Consider the following 23,194-nt stretch of genomic DNA (forward strand, 5'->3'; position numbering starts at 1 on the left):
AAGAAACCTTGAAAACAGCAATGGAGAAGATTAGTAGATGAATGTTCAGGTCTGGTTTAAACTGGTTTATTAAAGTTAGGGTCAGGGTTTGCCTTTTTCATCCCACAGTTTATATAAGGAGTATGTAAACAATACAATTTCCATTTACTATACAGATGCAGCACAAGTGTTAAATGTCTGGATCACAAAAATCTTTCTCATCTTGAGATTTACATGACTGTGATTTGCGTTTCCAATAAATTGTCACTTATCTTTTCTAAAGATCTTATAGCGCTGGAATTTGCTGGTTTTAAATCTGTCAAGAAAAACAGAGAGTTAAGAAAGGGAAACACACCCCATGACAAAATTAATTGCACATCAGGAAGCCCTGAAATGATAGCTGAGCAGCTGCCACAAACAGGACACTCCCAGGGGTCTGGTATATTTTATCCTGATGTTTAGATTCACTCTCCCAGCCAAGAGCTGGAAATCTCTTCAAGGGGTGTAGTGTATTGTTATCTTTTATCACTTTCCAAATATATTCTTAATAAAATCTGGTCATATACCAGTTAGCTCTTCCTAATAAAAGTAGGATTCATTGATATTACTAGCCTGTAAAACTAAACCTATTTATAAAGAAGCCAAAGTTTTTCTTTAGAAGTTGCAATTTGTAGTTGGTTTGTAGTTATTATTAATTAACAGGATTTATATAGCGCCAACATATTATGCAGCGCTGTACATTAAATAGGGGTTGCAAATGACAAATATGGACAGTGGCACAGGAGGAGAGGACCCTGCCCCAAAGAGTTTACAATCTAGGGGAATTAACACAAAATAGTTGGTTTTGAAAGTGACAATAGTATTAGAGTATTTTAAAAAACAAATGAAAAAACAAATGTAACATATATAAAAAAAAGGAACCAATAGACATGGGGGTTGTATTAAGTAACTTATATGTAGTAAGTAACTTATATCTACATGTTGCCAATTCTCAACAAACAAAAGTCAAACAAACGTTTGAACTGTCCTCTTGGTTTATTGCCAGAGTGATCTCTAATGATCCTCCGTTTGTAATGTAAGATTATACTTAAATCTCTTGGCAGGTCACCTTTGAGTCATTTTGTTGCTCCATTGTTTTTAGTTGTTTATAGTCAGTTTTTCATATATGTATTATTTCCTTTTCTTCAGTTGTTGAATGGATTGTTCTTTTATTAATCTCAAATAAAAATAATTAAAAAAAGGGACTTTTTTAGGAAAAAGTTACATTTCTCCATTTTATAAATATGTTTATTTTGTTGTAAATATGATGAAAATGCAGAAAATGATACCTGACTTTGAAATATTAAAAAAAACGCTATGCCAACCCCTAGAAGTAGCTAGCCAGAACCCGTTGAACTCTTACCTGCCACCATTCCTCCCAGCTTCAAAGACCCTAAGTACATACCTGTCTTTTTTGAATTTCTTGCTTCAGGATACATCAAGGTCCACTTGTCTCTGTCTTCCCTGAGGACGCCAAACAGCAAAACACATCAGAAACTGAGTCTTTAATACAATACATGGATGTGATTTAATACACATTGCATTTTTCTGCAAAAAAGGATGATGGTGCCGGTGACAGACAAAGACAGGTGAGTGTAAACAAAATTGGTCACCAGGCATATGTGTTTATTTTATTGCAGAAAGGACATTGCCTGCGCCTCCTGCAATAAAAAAAACCTGCCTGGTTGCATTTATTGTTTCAATTTAGTTCCACTTTACATCCTAACCGTTATCCGATTCCTCTTCTGCCTAACTTTCTTCACCAGGTTAGTTCAGCACTTTTACCACTCTATTGCTTGGGAATTCTATACTTTCCATTTTACCCACATCCAGAAGTGACATACAAAGGCATTTACTATCTAAACTACAGTTTCACATCCCAGAATACCCTAACACACAACTTTCCTCTCCCCCCAGTATGTTTTTTTTTTTATCAGGGCTTCAGGTCATTCATATGATACATAGCCTAGTTTCTTTTCATCTCCACTCTGAAACTGGGAAGTCCTCATTAATATCAGTGCCGATCTTAGCAGCACTGTTCTGTGTGTGATGTAGTGATAGGCCCTGCGCTCACAGGAAGTGGATTGAATAACATATCAGTACATTTATTGGCAGAAAGGAATTGCTTCATGGAATAGAACCAGAGAGGAGGTCAGTATTGCAGTCAGAGATGACTTTTTGGTTTACACTTACTGAGGCAACAAAAAGACCTGGTTTGTGTATAGGTTACAACCTAAATTTGGGCATGTTGGCAGAATACCTAGACTGACTCTGCAGGCACCATCACAACTATTCATTTGTTAACCTGACCCAGCATTATAGACTAGTCAAGCAAAATCAGACCATATATATGCATCTAACACAGTGTTTTCTTTGTACCCTGGGGGAGCCCCTTGAAATAACTTTAAGGTCTTGAGGGAACTTTTGCTATGATTACTATATCCACAACTCACAGTGCATTAATGTGGTAGTCAGTAGGAAGAATGCCTCCTACAAAGCTGCCCATTGGGAAGAATGTCACTCTTAAGCTGCGTACACACTTCCAATTTTTATCGTTGGAAATGAACGACGAACGATCGATTGGGCAAAAAAAAAGTAACCAACGACGCCGACGAACGAGGATAGTCGTTGGAAATGAACGACCGGACCGGCGGATCGGATTGGACGACGATCGTTGACCATCTATCGTGTGTACGGTCGTTCATTGATCGTCCATGGTCTGAGCATGCGCGGTGAACGAACGTTCGCTCACTTCCTGTGGTGCACGTCACTTCCTGTATCGTTCAAACGATCCCATCTATCGTGTGTACAATATCTGCGAACGATCGTGTCGTTATCTGTATGTACAGGATCGGTGCTATAGGATTGTTCGCAGATATCGTGCAGGATCGTTCGTCGTTCGTTTACCAACGATAATAATTGGAAGTGTGTACGTAGCTTTACAGATAGCCAAAAAGATCATTGGTATCAGTTAAACTGACCTGAGAGGCACAAATTGCTCATTGCTCAAGGAACCCCCCCCCCACCCCCCCCAACATCCCCTGGAGGAACCTTAAGGTTCCACCGAATCTTGGTTGAGAAACACTGATCTAACCACATTAGAAACTTAGAACATTAGTTTCATATCAGTGAAATCACACAGCAGTTTTGTCACCCTGGAGGGGTGGGAAACCAACTATTTGGTGGTACAGCAATTAAAATATTATTTTAGCTGTGTAGTACAACTACAGCTTTTGTTAGGAAACATTATTAGGAACTATAAAAATATTGTGCACCCCCCACAGTAATAACAGGGTATGCTGTACACCAAAATTGATTTGTACCATGTGGATGAACTATCTGAGAATGGGAGATTGACAAGCTGCTTTTTGCAAATTTGAACAAGCAGTACACAATAAACCTAAAAAAAGTATGAACATCTACAGTTTTCAGTAGAATGTTGTAACAGATGTTCGTGGTGCCACCACTAGTTATTCTCTAGGGTATTGCGTGTCAAGTAATTGTAAACTACCCACTTGTCTTCCAGCTGTTTAAACTAAACAGCATAACACCTAGTGATGAATCTTAATAAAAAGTGCCGGAACAAAAAAGATACTTGACCCCAAGGTTTTCTTTCTGAAAATAGTCCTGAATACCATCCATGCTCATAAACAATTCAATAGCTTTTCAGAACTCTAGACAGGTACACACGAGAGTGTTCTTAAAAAAGTCGGTTAAAGGAAACCAAAAATTCCCCTGTGTCATTTGTGAAAATCACAATAGAATCTTTCTAAAAACATGAGCTGTAGGCAGGTATCACTTCATAGATCTAACAAATAAACCCAAATGTGTTTGAATTTGTGAAACCTGCAAATATTTTCTGTTTAAAAAGTCTCTATTGTGTTGTTTTTTTTTATAAATTAGGTTGGGAAGATTTACTTTAAAAAAATCCAGCAACGTGTGCCTGTTTGTTGATTGGACTGAATATAGAGGGGCTCATCTCAGCAAGTGATGTGTAGCACAGAAGTACATATTGGTACAGTGGTGTGAATGGGGGGTTTGTATACCAGTGTGGTGCAGAGGAGGAGGACGGGGTTGGCTGCAGTGATAATAGCCTGGGAAAGAGAGAGGTGTGAGGACACAATGCTGATTAGGAAAGGGGTTTAGGCATGGTGGTGACCAGGGGGTATACAGTACAGTGGATGTGAAGGGGGTGGCTGCAGGCACAGACTCACCTACTGCAGCAATGTGATTCTGCCTGGATATGGATGTTGTGAATGACACTGATTTACATTTAAAACATACCTATACCCGTTGGTGGGTGGTGAGCTTTTACCATAACCAGCATTCTCCCCCCTCCCCTCTCTATAGATCAGAATGGCGCTGTATGTACAGCACTCGTTCATGCATCATGAAGTGCTTAGTTGTTGGAAAGGATCGTGAAGGATCCTTTGCAACGATAATTATTGCACGTGTGTACATAGCCTATTACTGATATATGTAGGAGGATCACTTGTAGTTAGAAAAAATCAATCTCATGATCAATAAATGCTGGGTCCAGGACCAACTTCCTAAACATACTGTATGTGGTAGAACACCACGGAGGTGGGAGACAGATTAGACTTCCAACTCTATAGCGTTCTACTGCACAGGTGACATAAAATGGTAGACACATTGGCCACAGCTAAACATTGCAGCACAATGCCAGTGGACCTTTCTTATTAATGAAGAATAATCTGCCATCCATGAAAATGTATATGAAAACAATAAGTCCCTTGGCACATGTATATTTATATATAAATATATATACACATACATTTTTTTGAAGGCAAAACATGCCAGACTGTTTATTTCTAATTGTCTTCGCTCAGAATTTACACCTTTTTCTAATTTGAATTAGCAATGAAAATGGGAATCCTAAGGATAGCAAATCATGACATTTCACCCAAACGTTTGCTGCCAGAAATAAAGAACCAGCTAAAATGAAGTGAATAGCCTTTCCACCTGGTCAACCGAGTCAGAAGAGCCAATGATTTATTGGAATAAATAACCTGACCCCTTTTCTATAAAATAGAGGGCTCGCGGCAGCCACATCTCAGTTTTTATCAAGCAGAGATACTGGGTTTTAGTTTTTATTAGTTCTGTGCTGCTCTGACCATAGTCAGTCTTTTACCATAGGTGATACCCTTTGTCCAGCGTGTACCATAGGTAAGTTCCCAGGTTTACCAATCTGAAATGTGTGCATTGATCCATGTCCCTCATAGCACCACCATCTTCCATGACGTTTGTTTCATGTTTGATTGCTATTAGGCCTACAAATGGCGAGAACTCTATTACAAGGCTTTATTGGGGTTCATAAACTTTAAGCTGGATTCATGAAACTAGGGCACATTCACTTATCCTGGGTTGGATTCATTTGAAGTGGGAGGTGAAAGTTTTTTATTTCGTGTTAAAAAGCTTAGAAAAGCGACCACTAGGACTTCCCTAGTGAATAATATATACCAATTTAGTGTTGTGATTATATGTGTACATTTCAGAGATATAGTCGGGTCTCTGCCTACAATAACGTGGCACGGACAGCCCTCATTCACCCAACATTCACCCCTCATGTCTGTCCCTCCTCACCCCCCTGTAGTGACGCCTGTGACAGACTATTAGCATAGGGCCGGCCTCCTGATCGACTGGTTACGCCTGCCTCGGTGGCTCTGGCTTCCATTCCTCGGGTCTGGCTGTGTCGTTGGCTGTGGAAGGTTCCCGGCGTCTCCGCTTCTGATTCTTGTCTTCCGAAACCGACCCCCATCCCCCGGGAACCGTGCCCGGTACTGGTACCGCGAAGCGTTGTGTGGGAGTCCGGCAGGCTCCGGGGCCCAGTAACGAAGACCGGGGGAGAGGGGTAGGTGGAAGGACAGAGCCTGAGCCGTATACAGGAGGTGACGAAGAGTCGCACACAGGGCAGGCCCGAGCGGCGGCTACCTGAGTGACGCAGCTGGCTTATCCGGGAAGCACGGGCGGCTGACATTCCATGCAGAGCTGCCCCGTAGCGGGCACACAGGGCTTCCTCCCCGGGGTTTGATGATGTGCCCGCGGCGGGGGTCCGGATCTTACCCGGCATCTCCTCTCACCAGCGGCTGAGCCTCCCCACACACCAGCGGTGAGTATTGACCCCTGCCGGGCAATGGCCTGCACTCCCTACCTCCGGGTGTACAGCTGGGATCCCCTGCCAGGGCTAGGATCGGGGATCCCTACTGGGTGCACCGAGCTCCTCCGCCATACCAAGTGCTGGGATCACTGCGAGGAATCTCCTTCCCTAGGGGGAGAACATGTTTCTTCTTTATCGTCCAGAGACTGCGACTACTTTCATTGGGAGAAGGGGATCCTGGGGTTCATCCATAGGGAGAGGGTCCGCCTTCAAATGTATGGGTTGCTAGATGGAGGGTTCTTTCTAAAGCTGACAGAGGATGGAGGGTTCCCCTTCCTAAAGTTGGTGGATGTTGTGTCCCCCTTTCTAAACTTGGTGGATGGTGTGTCCCCCTTTCTAAAGTTGGTGGATGGAGGGTCCCCCTTTCTAAAGTTGGTGGATGGAGGGTCCCCCTTTCTAAAGTTGGTGGATGGAGGGTCCCCCTTTCTAAAGTTGGAGGATGAAGGGGGTCCCCCTTTCTAAAGTTGGAGGATGAAGGGGGTCCCCCTTTCTAAAGTTGGGGTCCCCCTTTCTAAAGTTGGAGGATGAAGGGGGTCCCCCTTTCTAAAGTTGGAGGATGAAGGGGGTCCCCCTTTCTAAAGTTGATGAATGGGGGGTTTCCCCCCTTACATTGGTGATCCTAGGTGAGGGTTTTCCCTTAGGCTTAGTTTACATGAACGTTAACCTGAGGCTGTGAAACCCCTATGCATTCCAATGGGCTAATCTACACCAGGATGTTTCCTTGAAGCACGTTTATTAGCGTTATCTATAACGCTGCTTGCAACAATAAAAAAATTAAAATTCTGGAAAACCTGGGTAACGCTTTCATTGATTTTAGTGGGGCGTTTTCCCCCGTTTATAAGCACTTAAAACATAAATGCGTTAAAACCGTGGGAAAACGCAGCATAGACGTTTTCCAGTGTTTTAAATGCAAGCTTTAAAACACTAATAAAAGTGCATATAAACGCAGGTGGAACATTAACATGCGGTTTGGTTACATTGGGGGGCCCTCTTCTGGTCGGGAGATAAATCTTGCTCTGCTCTGACAGCTCTTAGCAACTTCTGAAAGATCCCTGACTGGTAGAAGGCTGCTGTACACTGACCGATTCTTGTATGCCCCATCTCGGTTCTACTAACACATGAAATGAGTATGAAGTTTTACACATAGAAGGAAGCTCCCGGTGGGTGGATACTTGTGTATACTTTGGCCTTTTAGGTACTATATGGCTTCCTCCTTGTTTCCAAGCCTTATGGACACTTGGTAAGAAGACAAATCCTGTGGTTTGTTTGGCACAGTGGAAGTGCAGCTGGTGCTGCTCATGGGGAGCGTTTAGAAGTTTCTTCCTGATTACTTTTTTTTTTTTTTGCTTGTGTAAAGTTCAGCTAAGTAGTAATATTTAACTAAACTTGTTTGGTAAACATATACTATGACTGTGGTAAATTAAATCCTAAAAGGCACCTATAGGCTTCTCCAGTTCAATATTATAACCTTCCTTGTCTTTTATTATGTACAGCATAATACTAACAGGCCTGGATTCTTGTGTGCTTAAGTCGAAAGTGAATTTGGAGCCTGACATTTGTTATGAAAGGGCAGATCTGTTTGGTATACCTAGAATTGCATTTCTTGTGTTTGCAATGGTGAACTTCCTGGAGCTTGTTTAAGCCCATAAAGTTGTGTAAAATTTGTCACTGGAAACAATCCTTGTTGATCGTTTCCAGTAACAGTAGAATAAATGAGCACTGTTCTATGGACAGGTCATTTAGTGATCTCTCCTGCCAAATCACTAAAACAATGTTGGGAGACAGACACCAGATGTTTGTGTGACCATCACTAAAGTTTGTCTTGGTTAAGTAAAATCTAGTGTCTGTACCTTTGTGCCCCTAAGTCAACCAATCGTCTCGGTGTTCTCATTGAACTTTATAGTCCACAAAGAATGATGCCATATGCAAAGTGATGGTATCACTGTACATTGCTATCATATCATGTAATGTCCTATCATCACTGAACAATGTCACCCTGGCTTGTAAAATGTTGATAGTAGCATTTATTTCTAATTCCAGCCCATTCATTCCTCTTTTAGATGCATTGTGTCACTATTGTGACCTGGTAGCAGCTGGCATTGTGCCCTACAGTCTGATAACCTGGATAAAATTGAGAGCAACTGTAACAGCTGCACAGCAGTTTAGAAATAGTTTGTGTAGCGAGATGAGTTGGGTATGGGTAGTAAGTGACCTAAAAAACTATACCAGAGTTAGCAGACATGCCAAAAGTTGTTGAACAGATTAGGTAGTGTGATGGGGCTGGGTGCTTGTTTGGGGGGCGAGTGATGGATCTAGATATTAAATAAACTGGTAGTCTTTAAAGTCATTACATTTATTATGCAATATTGGCCTGCAAATTGCAGATCGTTATTATAAATGTAAATTTTGACTTGAGGAATGTTTATTCAACAGTGGAAAATATTTCATAATATCCCTGGAGCTTCTTTTATAAACTTTATGTTTTAGTTAAACATTCCATAGTCCGTATGTTCATATTATCTCTTTGTATGAAACTTTGCTGTGCAATGAGATGGTCTTCATCTATTCATGCACAAAATATGACTACAGTCCGTGTTGGAATGAACGGACACAAATAGCTAATGGTAGAGAAAATAAGATATTGGTTGCCTCCACTGAAAGGAATGAACAATGTTTAGGCAATGGTCCACGTAACAGCTTACCCCTACCACCCCCCTCCCCCCACGGCTTTTGGCAGAGAGATTTGGCAAAGCCTTGGTGCCTGCCAGCATCGGGTTTGGAGTCTTGAGTACTCCATTATCAGTTCTTCATCTACCCTTATTTGTAGTAAACCTTTGAAAACAAGTTTCTAAATGAAACTTTCAGTTTGTTATTAAACAGGAAACATGCCTGTGCAGTAACTTCTTTGCAAAAATGAGAAATAAGAATGCTTACTAAATTAGGCAATATTCTAACTCTTCCACTGCCACATAAAAATATTTTGCTTTGAACTGTACTACTTTAGTAGACTAAATGCATAATCTTCCTCAAAGAAAAACTAAACCCATGAAATTTACGGTATGAATCTGCTGATAGGGGTCGCACCTGCCTAATGTCCTCTAGGCAGGGTCTTCTCCTCCTGTGTCATTGTTTGTATCTGTCTGTCAGTTGCATTTATGTACAGCACTGCTTAAAGAGGAAGTAAACTCAAAACTAAAAAAAATACTCTTACCTTCAATCCCGCAGAGAAGTTGATCGCTCCAGAGGTTTCTTCCATCGGGTCCCGCGTCGTCCCGGCATTCACCTTCGGGCTGGCGTGCTAGGCGCCGCCATCTTCTCTTCTACTCTTTGATGTAAAGTGAAAAGTCTGAGTTTAGGTACGCTTAAATATGTTGGTGCTATGTATATACTGTATAATAATAAATTAATCCATTGTGGGCAGCCTCCTGGCAGTCAGAGCAGCAGCACAATGGGATAGAAAATTGTATATGCTTGAGGGGATAGGGTGGACTTATTAGGGGATTGGGTTTTGAGATATCAGAAACCCTGTTGGCCCAATGGAAAGTTAGGAGCATGCTAGACTTCTGGGTTATTTTTTTGTAGTTGACTAATGTTTTCTTTTTTTTCCCTTGTATTTGATAAATCAATCATTATCACATATTGCAACCGTTCTTGAAATGACTTCTAGTGTATGCATAATGTTATGCGACAGTTACATTCTTTAAGACCTTGTAGAAATTCTTTGTATAGGGGAAGACAAATAGCTTGTTTTTTTAAGACAATAGTAGTTCAGAGCTTCCTCATCCCCCCACCCTGGACTTTAGAAGATCCTTTGTGCTTTTATGCTAAACTGTGAAGTCAGTTCAAAGTAATTAAACCTATACTAGATTGGTCTAGCAGGCACCTCTAGGTGCCTACATGCCTGTTTGGCTTTGCTATTCAGTATCCCAGGAGAGCAGAATCCTGGGGTAATCTGGTATGCAAAATGTGACCAGCTTGCCTTTTTAAAACTCCCCTCCCAGCTCTCTTCTACATTTTTTTCTAGTTATGCTTCTAATTACAGGGATACATCATTAGGGTCAAGCTTGGCAAATAGTTGACATTTGATTTATGGTGGGACTGGGTCCCAGGATTTGTGATTGTGTGTTTTGGTAGCAACAGGTTGACACATTGGAGTCCTTTACTAAAAAAGTAGAACATGCTCACTTTGCACTTAGGGAATGAAGGGAATTTGTACTGGAGGGATATGACAAATATCTGTATACACAGCGTAAAATGTAAGAATATTGACAATAAAGTGAAAACCCTTTCAATGTATATAGCTGAGTTAGGGTTTTTTTCTCTTATAAAAAAAAACAAACAAAAAAACTGGAGTTTCACTTTGAGTTATATTTTTTATTTGTTCTTCTGTTATGAGTTCTGTGACCACCAGGAAAACACAGCAATATCCTGTTTGTTCTATTTTGTCCTGTGTGCTTCTATGGTTGGTTTATTATATAGAATGTAGATGACTGTGTTTTTTTTTGCTCCAGAGAATATGATGTCTTACTTTACATACTAATCTCTTTCTAATTTCCTGGCTATCAGTCATCTGCAGAAATGTTTGATGGCACTATGGGGAGAAAAACATTTTATCTACAGAATTGACTTTGCAAAACTGACTTTTTTTTTTTAAAACTACTTTTCTCAGTCATTGTTTTCTTTTCAGAGTGTAATTTGACATTAAAGTCGCCTGTCAAGAATAGTCATTTCCTTGGCAACCTGAAAAGGATCCAAGCATCTTCCTTGTGTGGGTTACTGATATTCATGAACGTTTTATTTCTAGTGTTTATTACTCTGCACCAGGGGACTTACTGCTGTTATATGGTCAATGCTTGAGGAATCAAGGATCCAGTCATATGTCTTTGTATATCTTGGGCTTTTATGGTATCAGAAACATTAAAAAATATGATTTGTGTATAAAGTGATAGTCAGTTATGACCGATGTTTACAAAATTTAATGGATTGATTATTATTATTATTATTATACAGTATTTATATAGCACCATCATATTACGCAGCGCTGTACAAAGTTCATAGTTGTGTCACTAACTGTCCCTCAAAGGAGCTCACAATCTAATGTCCCTACTATAGTCATATGTGGTTAATGTAGTCTAAGGTCAATTTTTTTAGGGGGAAGCCAATTTACTTAACTGCATGTTTTTGGGATGTGGGAGGAAACCGGAGTACCCGGAGGAAACCCACGCAGACACAGGGAGAACCTGCAAACTCCATGCAGATAGTGTCCTGGGTGGGATTTTGAACCCAGGACCTAGCGCTGCAAAGGCTGGAGTGCTAACCCCTGAGCCACCATGCTGCCCACATTGAATTCAATATTTATCTTGTTTAAGTTTCATCCATACTAGATCAGTGGCAGCTTGATTTAATATTGCTTCAAAACTTGTAAACAGTTTACGCCATTATACAGATTTTATGTCAGTATTTCTGGAAGCATGTTCCTTATTTTCTTTGTATTGATGTTTTAAGTAATATTAAGAAACAGTATTTATATAGTGCTAAAGTATTTTGCAGCGCTGTACAATAACTAGGGGTTGAAAATGACAGACAGAGACACAGGACGAGGGGAGGACCCTTCCCCGAAGAGCTTACAATAGGAGATAAAATCTATTTAGCAAACATATGGCATGACCCTATTGGTTTCATTCTACAATGAAGTCTTCAGAATGGTTTGTATATGTATGTGTATATATATATATCTATATCTGTAGCAATTTCGTCAATCGCATTCTGTCTAATGATGTATGATTTTCTTCTAAGCTGAATTGCTTAATGTGCCGGCAATGACATGAAATGCTCAGAGCCAAACATTGTGAAATACAGACACAATATAGATCTTTCAGGCATGTGTGTTCTGCTGTACCATGCACAATTAACCAAGAAGAATCTAAAGGGCATTCATTTTGATGAGCTTGTCCAATGTCATTTCTTTGTGATTTACACAAATAGGTTGTTGCTTTAGTAATTAGATCTTTTATTGGCATCGGTTTCATTTCTTTCTCCATGTATTTAGTATCATTTTACTTTTATTAAAAGTACCTTTTTACACTGCTGTTCAAAAAAAGTTTTCTGTTTTAGCAAACTTATTTTTGAATTGCATGTGAGTTGTAACAGGGAGCAGCCAACTGATGTGCATTTATGGTAGTGAAAGGAGGTAAAAGATTATATCCAGTCATCTCTGAACTCTGTTTATTTATTGCTATGTTAATCTCTGGTAAAATAGTTACTAAACAAGTGCCTTGAATCCAGCACGCCTTATAATGGTGGCTGTTTCAGACTTGTATTTTTCATTGTCTAAATGTCTTGGGAGACCAAACAAATCACTTTTAGCATGACAGTCAAGTAAATTATCATTTCAAATTGGTCTCATTCCTTCCCCCAGCTGCCCTCCTTCCCCATTGTGTGGTCCCAATAACAAGTGTTAGACTCAGACTGCACCCTTGTTCTTTAATCTTTTTGGTTTTCTTCAGATTAGTTTGATAACTGGGTAAGAAATGTGTTGATGCAGACTTGAGTGAAATTAAAACTCCTGAATTGCCTAACTGGCATTGCTTGAGCGTGATAGCCAGGCAACTAGCATTAGAGTAAGAGTTTCCCAGTGGTAGCATACATGCTGTCTCTTTAAAATGCATGCAGTGTGAATGAACTCTTCAAGAGATGGCTTGTCTAGAGAAAACAAACCTTAATTATAGCAGGACATTCTTTGCTTTAATTTAAGTGGTGATCCAGATCCCAAGAGATTCCTGGCATAAGCCTCCTCCTCTTTACAATTGTTTAAGTGAAGCCTTTTTAAGGCGGGAGTAATTGTGAAACGTTGTGTCCATACCAAGTGTCTGTGTTTATTGCCAGAACATTCCATGTGCAAGTGAGTGACTGCTAATAAGTACATTTACTATAGTTTGGATGAGTGTCTGTATGCTGTTGCGCTTTTTCCTAAATTTCTCTACAGTTCTATCCATGACCAAGACAGAAATTTTTCAATAAACTCGAAATTCAAAATTGTCTTAAGCAGGGTGTAAACTGTCCATTTATTTGCTTGATCTGGTAAACTAACAATGTCTCATGTGTACCACTCTGTTGATGAAATCTGAAAGAATATCTTTCTAAACTAGTGTTTCATTTTGGACAAAAATTATTAAAACATCCAACAGAAGCACTCTATATACCTTAACAATGAGAAGGAACTTGTCTTCAGTGTCCTAGCTACCATTAGACAGACAAGACAAAATGGTCAATATTTAGTCAAATATTTTAAAGTACTCAAGTATTTATTACATTTTGAATAGATTTAATGTGTTTATCAAATCTAATGCCTATTATAAATTTTAAATATTGCATGGCCAGCTTTAGAATAATGTCTGGAGTTTTACATTAGCAGTTTAGCATTGTTGTGTGCTTCTGTCTAGGTCACAAAAGTGCTTTTGCTTGTCCCACATCAATAGGCTTTAATGAGTTGGCTGCTTTCTTTGTATCAGTTCTCATTGTCATAGAAGCTTTTATCACTGTACTTACTTTGATACTTTAAACTTTTCAGCCTCTGGTAAGAGTTCAATTTAGACATTTGAAAATAACATGTGAATGGGTACATCTTTATAGCATTTAGAATCTGCTTAGCATTTTTTTTATTTTTTTTTTTACGTAATCGAAGCAAAAGATGCCAATAAGTAGTACTTAATTTGCATTTCAATATATTAAGATTTTAAAATCTTTTATTACTTATGTACTCCTCTATGGTACCTCTAGACATGAATTGGCTGTCAAATTCTATGACTATCTAACAATGATTTCCTAGATTGATGATTGTATAAACTCAGACACTTGTATTGCTTGAAAAGACAACTTCACTTTTAGTTCTCTGACTAAACCAGAACAGAGATGTGGATTTCTGTCTTTCTGTGCTGCATGCTTGTTCAGGGTGAAAGTATTTAAGTGAGGAAACTGGAAATGGCTTCATGTTGACTGATGCCATGATCATGGAAAATTCCAGTTTATTGGTAGAATAATATGTGATTGTGGGTGCTCATCTGTCATTCACTCCTCTACAGAGACGCAAAGTCTGAAGTCTTTAGAATAGTTGGAAAGAACATCATGGGTGATCCTGTGTTAGGGCCCATTCACACCACAAGTGCTAGGTGAGGTTGGTGTTGCAGTTAAACAATTCATATTGTCAAGATGCCTTTAGTATCCTGCATAACACCAATGTGGTACATTGGTATGAGCTTCAAGAAAATATATATATTTTTTTTTACGTTGCATCTTGCAACTGCCCATTACAATATGCTGCAGTACATGCAAGTACAATCAGCAGGGGGGCTTGCAGGTTGGCAGGCTTCTAACATGGGGAGTCTGCTTCTTTAAACAGAAAATATAAAATCATTGCAATATAGTGCACTTCATTTCTTTATGTGTGCAAATATTGTGCATTTAACATGCATTTCCAACTGTTAATATGAATCCACCCTTAGGACTTTTGCATTCCACCTAGATATTTGATGTAAATCACAATAATCAAGCTAACAGCAGGTAGCTGATAGCAAAGATGCATTGTGGTCACTGCCCATTCTCACCTTCCTTGGTGTTACTCAAGCCTCCCGCATTTATATGCAAAAAAGCAAGTTGCTGTAAGTTTCTGTTTGTATACGAATAGACCAGCCCACATTACAATACCTACATCTGCTGATTGGTTGCTCAGACCTTGTACTGTAGACATACAAGAGGATATGTCTAGTCTTCATGACCTGTAAGTGTGGAAAACTACAGAAAACTCAAGGTCCTCTCTAGAGGTATTTCACAGTACCAGCAGGTATGTGATTTCTGAAGTTGTTAGATAAACTTTTCTGTTTTGACTACAGATTTTTTTTAAAAATGTGTAACTTGTTTTAATAACCATCACTGTAAAAAAAAAAAATTTTGGGTTATGCATGGACTAGAAATGATTACCTGGTGGACATCAAAGTCTCCAGATCCATCTACACACTGTGGTCTCTTCAGGCACTTTCTAGCTTGTTAGTGATATTGTGATATGTTATTGATTGGAAAAAATAAACTATGATAGTTTCCTACGAGAAGACCAGGGGCTGTTGTAACTATTGGAAACCTTTATTATCTAAAGCAAACAATCTTTCTTGTCAGATATATTTTGTGATAAGAACTTTTCATCATCTTTCCAATGGCTGTTATTATTCGTGTATATTATTACCAAGTCCTCAAGTTAAAAAAAAAATGGTTTAGTTAACATTTTTGATTACACCTATAATCAAACATTACATTTATGTACTGGCCATATGGAGGCGAAGGTAAAATAGTGTGTAGCATTCTGCTTCTTGTCAGGGGCACCATTTAAAAAATAAGTCCAATTGCTTTAAACTGTTGCACTTCTGCTTTCTAAAATGTATAATATTTACACATTCAAAATCCAATTACACTTAGTTTGGAGGGTGTAAATGAGGTAAGCGAGTCAATTTGCATGTTATTTACATAGTTAAAATCAAGAATCTTGGCCATGGAGCATAAATGTTTGTTTTTTTGCAAGAAGGATCATCCTTGTTTAACATGTGTATTCTACTTCAAATTAAGCTAACATTGTAATGTTTGGTAAAACTGGTAACAATGCAAAATATGTACTGTCATTTTTTTATTCAGTTATCATGTGGCACCTTTTTATTTCTTACAACTTCCAAATACAATTGTATGAGTCAGATTATATGAAGGAAAGATGTAGTTGGTTTGTCCAGTGTTTACTTTAGCACCAGTCTTGGTGTTCTTCCTGTTTAGGGGATTAATTCCTTGCTTTTTTGTTTGCAAAGAGACCACATTGCAGACATCTATTGTAGGTATGCTTTGTGTATTTTTACAGAAAAAATGTGCTAGGGTTGCAGCCTTTCTTACAACACTGATAATTGAATTATAGTACAAACAAAATGCCCACTTATCATTCTGTTTAGGTAAGGGAACTGGCTGGGCAGACATTAATATCAAATAAGGACCTTGAGCAAAGCTTGCTGAAGTACTCCTAAATATATATCTGACTTGGAGGGGGAACATAAGACTGTTTAAAACTTTTCATCTTTGTGCTGCAGTGCTTTTAGCCTTTTTTCTGTGCTTAATGTAGCAGTATGGAAAGGTGAAGTGGTTACTCATGCATTCTGAGCCTAATCTGGGGATGTCTTTCATTTAATCACTTGTTGGAAGTTGACACCAAGCTAGAGTAGCTTTGCTCCTCAGGGACCCTGTAGCTCGTATTTCCAGTACATTCTTGGCCTTTTGTAGTGAATGGTAATGTGCCACTAAATGTGGTTTATTTTGTTTAAAAGTTGGAGCACCACAGTATGAGGTCTAGATCAAATATTGGAGTTTGAGAATGTGTCTCCCCAATATGGCAATGTTGAGATGCAATTTGTGTAACTGAAGTTGAACTTTGTGGAAACCTGTTAAATTGACTAGATGTATTTATTTTTTTCTTGATCAAGTAAGCTATTTATTCTGCTCCCAAATTACTGGCCAGGACTTTTGAGCAACATAAAGAAACTTTGGTCCTGCTAGATGTAAATGTTCATTTACAGCATTTTAGTAGGTATTCATGGGAACCGGTATTGTGCACTGAGCTGTGCATATTCAGTGTACAAATTAAAACATTGCAAACAGGTATGTTTTATTGCAGAAGGGACATTACTTTAGTTTTATTTTAGCACTTTTTTTGTTCTCTTGGAACTTTAAAACTAATTTACGTTGATTAGATTGGGATGTTGTTATTCTAAATATTCACAAATAACCAGAAAAGTTTATAGCTTATGTTTTCACCCCCTTTTGTGATAAGAATCCAAATAAACTGGGATGCAGCCTGTTGTAAAGTTACGCAATTATTTAAATGTTTGTGTAGTTGTCACACAATCATCAGTTCATGGAAGACGCCGTTTCAGAATGTTTGTCAATTTAAGAAAAGCGCCTTTGCATGTGTGACATGTAGGGTCACCCATATCTGTGTAATTCTTCAGTAAACATAATGGGTGACTTGAATATTTTGATTGAGTTTATTTTAACAGACATGTAGAAGTTTGTGTATGACAGTGTCTGTCAATCTCCGGTAATCTTTGTGTACAATGATAATGTCTGTTTGTTGTATTTTACACAACATGGTTCCCCTTACTTTCAAACCTTTAAAGTGGGTATGTTTTGATCTGATATGGTTGTGCACCCAATATTTGCACAGGTTTCTACCTTATGGTCCAGCAGTAAGTTTTCCCTTTATCAGAGATACAGGTACATTAGGGTTTTACACTTTGAATTAAACATTCACATTTATGTGTTTGTAAACAAGGGTAATATTACCAACTTGGTGTCCTGTTGAAGATTTGTCATCCGTGTCTGACTGTTTAGTGTTCTAAAAGATATTTAAATACAAGCTGTGTTCTCTTGCAGAACATTTTGTCCAGTTTGACTTGTTGTGTTGTGTTATCTGCTGGCTTCCAGAAACTGTTGGGTTGACTCTTATTTTGGAAAGGTTTATCTTATTTGATAAAAACTTGTGCAATTCTCTTAAGCTGCGTACACACTGCCAATTTTTGTCGTTGGAAAGGATCTTTCACGATCCTTTCCAACGACAAGGGAGTGCACGATGCATGAACGGTGCTGTACATACAGCACCGTTCATGCTCTATGGAGAGGGGAGGGGGAGAGCGACGGAGCGGCACCCTGCTGCGCGCTCTCCCCTTCACTTTCATTACGATCGGCTGTCGTCCATCGTCCGTGGATCCGGCAGGTCGGTCGTCCGGACGATGGACGACACCGACTGTACACACGGCAGATTTTCGCCCGATAATTGGCCGATGCCGATTATCGGGCGATAAAAATCTGACGTGTGTACGTAGCTTTACTCTCTGTGTGCACTCCTAAAAGGTTTTCCAACCTATTGGTCGGTTTTGCTCTTTTAGGCTTGGGGTAAACTTTTCCTAAAGAAAAACTGAAGCTGCTATTTCTTATTTCTCATTATGCAAATGTCAGTCATGCTGACTCTCCATAGTTTGTGCACTGACCCAGAACTAGTATACATTAATTGAACAGCATATTTGTTCAGGCCCATGACTGAGTACTGAACCAGCATTTTCAGATAGATGTTGGAAATAGCAGACCCCCGTTTTTTGGAATGGATTCATTAGTTCAGTACTTTTTGGCACATAAATAACTTGTTCTGTATTGTGCAGTAATTCTATGTTTGTAACTATATTCATACCAGATAAAATGCAGCTGTCTATTTGGTAAGGTAAAGGTTTTATTTAGGTTTGGCTATTGTGCTTTTTAAAGTCTTTACCTGTTTTACTGCATGGGGAAAATGAAATATTATTTGCTACATGTACAATGTTTAATAGTTTTTGATAATCATCAAGGCTGTGGTAGTAGGCAATGAGGTGAGGTATTTGATCATCTACTGTTAAAAAAACAAAAAAAAAACCCATAAGACTTGCACTATTTTTAAAAACAGGACAGGGTTGTTTGTTTTGCGACTGTGGTCTGCCCCTATTCATGAAAATTTATGCTTTGATGCATATAAAGTGGCCCTGTTTGTTTTTAGATGTTGCTTTGTTTGCCAAAGTTTTAGTGCAGACCATGGGGTCACTGCACAAAGTAAGGTCTCAGAATAGTTTCGTTCCCTACTGTTCTTTGCTATAAATGCTAACTGTAATTAAATCATGAAGACTTATGGAAAAACACTGTGTTTAGCTGAAGTACTCATTCGTACTTTTTTATTTTTTTTTTTTACTTAGCCATGGTGTCTCTGGCTGCTTTTGTTGTGCGTGACTGAGCAAACACAGATCTTATGAAAACTCATAATCATTGCTTGTTCAGGATGTCACTTCTATGTATTTTTTTAAACTCATTTGCTATCCAAATATTTCTGCTAAAGCCTGGGAAAAGAATTCCGTAGCTCTTTTTAAGCAGGTTTAATGGAAATGGGAAAAAAGTGTCATGTGATTCAGGAATTCTCATTGATTTTGTCTGTTTACTACTTTCATAAGAACTTAGTAGTCAAGCCATAGCGAATATTTTGGGTGTAGGTACGCTTTACAGTTGAAAAATAAAAAAACAAAAAAACCTTTTGCTTTTGATTGGTGCTGGTTGCTATTTCATTTTGTTTAATTTTCCTAGATTTTTTTTTTTCATTCTTCAGAAGATTTAATACCACTTTGCATATAAACCAGCCAGCTAAAACATATACATACCATTGATTGCTCTGTTACAGTTGGCTCTGTAAAAGTGCAGGATATATTGCACCGCAGTGCAGGTCATCAGGATGACAGTTCTATAGTTCAGTTTTTGTGGCACTTGCACTGAAGTAGATTTATGTATAAGAAAGGAATGTATATTAGAGCAGGTGTTATGTCTGTAACTATTTAGGAATTTTGTTTTCAAGCTGTGAATTCATTGTGGGTAAAGTATATTCTGTTACTATTTGCATTGCACTAATCTTTCTTTATTAGAGTGCTCTGTACCTACATAATGTTATCCCATCCCTCTGCCCATAATGGGAACTCCTCTATTAGATACCTTTTTGTTGCAAAAACTTGTTTGCAGCAGTCATGTGTTTGCTTTTTTACGGTTTCATTGTCCTGTCCGCAAACATTGGTGGCTCATAGGTTAGTGCTCTGGCCTTTGTAGCGCTGGGTCCCAGGTTTAAATCTTGGCCAGGACACTATCTGCATGGAGTTTGCAGGTTCTCCCCGTGTTTAAGTGGCTTTCCTCTGGGTACTCTGGTTTTCTCCCACATCCCAAAAACATGGTCAGGTTACGTGGCTTCCTCAGAAAAATTGACCTTAGACTGTACAGTGCTGCGTTATATGATGGCACTATGTAAATACTGTGTAATATTAGTATTATTAATATTCTGGTCTACAAAAATGCAACCCAGCTCTGTCTATTCTCAAAATACCAAAATGTCAGATGAATACCCTAAATTGAATGTCTGATTGTAAAAAGAAACTTGCCAAAAACTTAGATCAGATACTGGTTGGAAATGTTGAGGTAATGTTTTTATGAAATGTAAAGCCAAGATATATTATGTGAATTGTGACAGTGCATTTGTTTTTTCATTTAAGGTAAGTTAGTAAAAATGTCAGGAGTGTTAACATTTTTACCAATTTGCCCACTGTGAGCCCATCTTGGCATTATGCCCAGCAGGATTTAGTCACTTTCTGAGCCCGTAGTCCTTTCCCAGAATAAACTTTTCTGTTCAAATAACTCTTGTCCTAAAGTGACATCAAAGTTTCTGGCACATATACTGATCTTTTGAAGTTGATACCAGCTGTTTTTGCTACCACTGAGAAGGGAAATTAATGTTGAGGCTTCATGCTGTTTGCTAGCCCAATAATGTAATTCTCTTTGTTATCTATACTTTAGCTGTTCAGGCTGTTGTAACAAACAATTCATAGCTAAAGGTCAGTACATATAAACCTCTTAGAGCTTTGCTCTGACAGAAAATCAACGTACACCACAGGAAGTGAAATATGGGTGATTTAGAAGGTAAAATGGAAACTAGTTCAATAAGCGGTAGGTAACTGGACAGCTATACTGCACTGTAATGACGAACTGTTGTATGCGGTGTTGTAAGTGGCTTCCATGCTGTACATTCATTTATAAATCTTCGATTGGCAGAAACCAAAGGAGGCTCTTTATTATTGTGCTTATGTTAACACCCTATACAGAAAAGCTGGTAACATTAATGGTATGCAGCCTATAAGTCCAGGAAAACTTTTCTAACACCATAGATATCCATAAAATCAGAGATGAGTGGAGACACATTTCTGGCGTAATCTAAGCATTTGCCTATTGTAGCTGTACAATAAAACACTTCTAAAAATTTCTCTTTCATTAAAAATGCCTGCTTGCAGTTTCTGATTGCGAAACTGTAGTTCCACTTTAATGCTGTGCAAATATCAGGTCAGATGGTGGGCATTCCTACATGCCATGCTAAGGAGTGATCGGACAGTCTTAATTTTGTGGCTGCAAATTTTAATATATTTTATACAAACTTTTAGGAAATGGATCTCCATACTTGGATGATTCCCTAAAGTCCTCAAACCATCAATTAGGGACCAATTACACAGAAGTTGTGTATGCCCGATAGGCCCTGTGCACATCTTTTGGCTTTGAATATCAGTTGTGGCAGTAGGTGAAATCAATGATAGCTTGTTTTACAGAAGCACATTAAAAAAAAGCCTTCAGTGACAGGAAAGGATTATCCTTGAATAAAAATAGACCAGTGCGAGGTTACATAACATGTATAATAAATTATTTAGTCCTTGGTGCTTGTATATTTGAAGTGGCGAGTTAATCAGTTGGTGGTATCCCTGCATTAATTTGCAAAGCAATCTTAGGTACAGTTCACATGATTTTATTTTAGCAATGGGTATTTTTTCCAATAAACACTAAGTTGGGCAAGTAAAATAGAACCATTTTTCTTTACTATGTAAAGATTTCCTGTTGGTCCTGTTGTAGCTCCGTAATAGGAGGTGAAGGCATCATGGGGCAGTAAAGTGCTCAGGGCATGCTCTCCACCTGAATCTTCGTGGAAGTGCTGAGAGGCAGCAGCCAATAACTTTAAAAGACAGAAAAAAACTGAAAAGCATATTTGAAGAAAAAAAAACTGCAAGTTCTGAAAGTTAATTCAAAGGGAAACAATAACCTGTGGATAAGGATTAAAAATCTTATATTGCCACTATAGCGAAAATGTTGACTTTCTTCTACCCATATAGTCATTTAGGTAATGGCAACAGAATACTTTTGGTCACTTTTTAACATCTGGTCCCCTTTCATTTGGTCTCTTAAATCTAAAAGTTGTTATTGTTAAGAGTAAAAGCCATTAAAAGGCTTGACGTTTGGAAGTGAAGTGTGAAATCCCTGCCCACTACTGACAAATATGTAAGTTGGATGTATGGAACAGAAAAAAAGGTGGCAGGATGGGTGTTTGATGGGTTTGCAGTTGTGGGTCCACAAAAATAGGCTTGAGTGGATCTCCAACTTCTGTGTTGATGTTATGTTGAGACACTGAAGCAATTTTTCTTGTATGACGTTCACATGAACATGCAGGTATTCCTATCTTGTTGCTGCTCCAGTCTGCCCACCAAACATTTCCTCTTTGTGGGGAAGTCTGTTGTATGCACCTACCATGCTCCTTGTGGTACAACGTAGACATCTGTGTTTGGGTTGTGCATTTTTGCAGGATCCCTAAATCCCAATTTATGTTGCTACTCCCTATTCATATTGATCCTTTAGTTAGCGGTCAGTCCATTGGTAGCAGTGATGTATTTAGTTGTGAAAAACTGTCCGGATATAAATCCAGGTTTCCTTGAATTGGTTAACATGCCTGTCAGAAAACTGTATCTCAATATAAATTACTTTCAAAACATGCTAGATGAATACATCTTGCTGTGGTTGACTAAATAAATGTTGCCTAATTTCCTGAGAAGTAATTAAAAGACAACTGCTTTACAGTTATTTCCTTGTCAAAATTAAAAATCCATTCTCATTCACTTGTGAAAACTTGCCTTTGTTATGCTATAAAATGTGGCCTTCAGTCAGAGCTTTTTCTCTGAATCTGAATAGAGGAGGGTGGTGTGTGATAGGAAAAACACCACCGGTTTCTTTGAATGTCACTACACAGCTGCACTCTTTGCATTCAGCCTGTGATAATGAAATAACCCCCACAGGACATCGGTTACTAATTTCCAAGGGTCACATTAATCACCGTAAGAGGTCGTCTTGTTCTGCTTCTCGTTGACTGAGTCCTGTTCATTGCACCAGTTGACTGCACTGTTATTTTCTCGTTTAGTCTCTAACCTCGAGACTAGACGCAATTTTTTTTTTTGGCTAATCCTGTTCAATGTTTAGAGAGGCAGTCACATAATTAATGCGGAGACTAAATTACAGGTTTGCTTTCACAGCCATTTAAAACCCGCTCTCTTGATTGGA

General features: G+C 38.7%; 1 protein-coding gene across 9 annotated transcripts in view; it reads left to right on the forward strand.

The window, feature by feature from the left end:
• Nucleotides 1-5,698: 5,698 nt before the first annotated feature.
• Nucleotides 5,699-23,194, forward strand: part of HIPK1 (homeodomain interacting protein kinase 1) — a 47,412-nt gene continuing 29,916 nt past the window's right edge. For 6 of the 9 annotated variants that reach the window (XM_072426023.1, XM_072426041.1, XM_072426069.1 and 3 more), the window contains exon 1: nt 5,700-6,148. The gene's annotated coding sequence lies outside the window, so the exon portion shown is untranslated. Of the gene's footprint in view, nt 6,149-9,421; nt 9,553-23,194 lie in introns of all 9 variants that reach the window. The other 3 variants (XM_072426048.1, XM_072426058.1, XM_072426032.1) reach the window with 2 other exon arrangements.

Source organism: Pyxicephalus adspersus, chromosome 1 (genome assembly GCF_032062135.1).
Source record: "Pyxicephalus adspersus chromosome 1, UCB_Pads_2.0, whole genome shotgun sequence".
Lineage (NCBI taxonomy): Eukaryota > Metazoa > Chordata > Amphibia > Anura > Pyxicephalidae > Pyxicephalus > Pyxicephalus adspersus.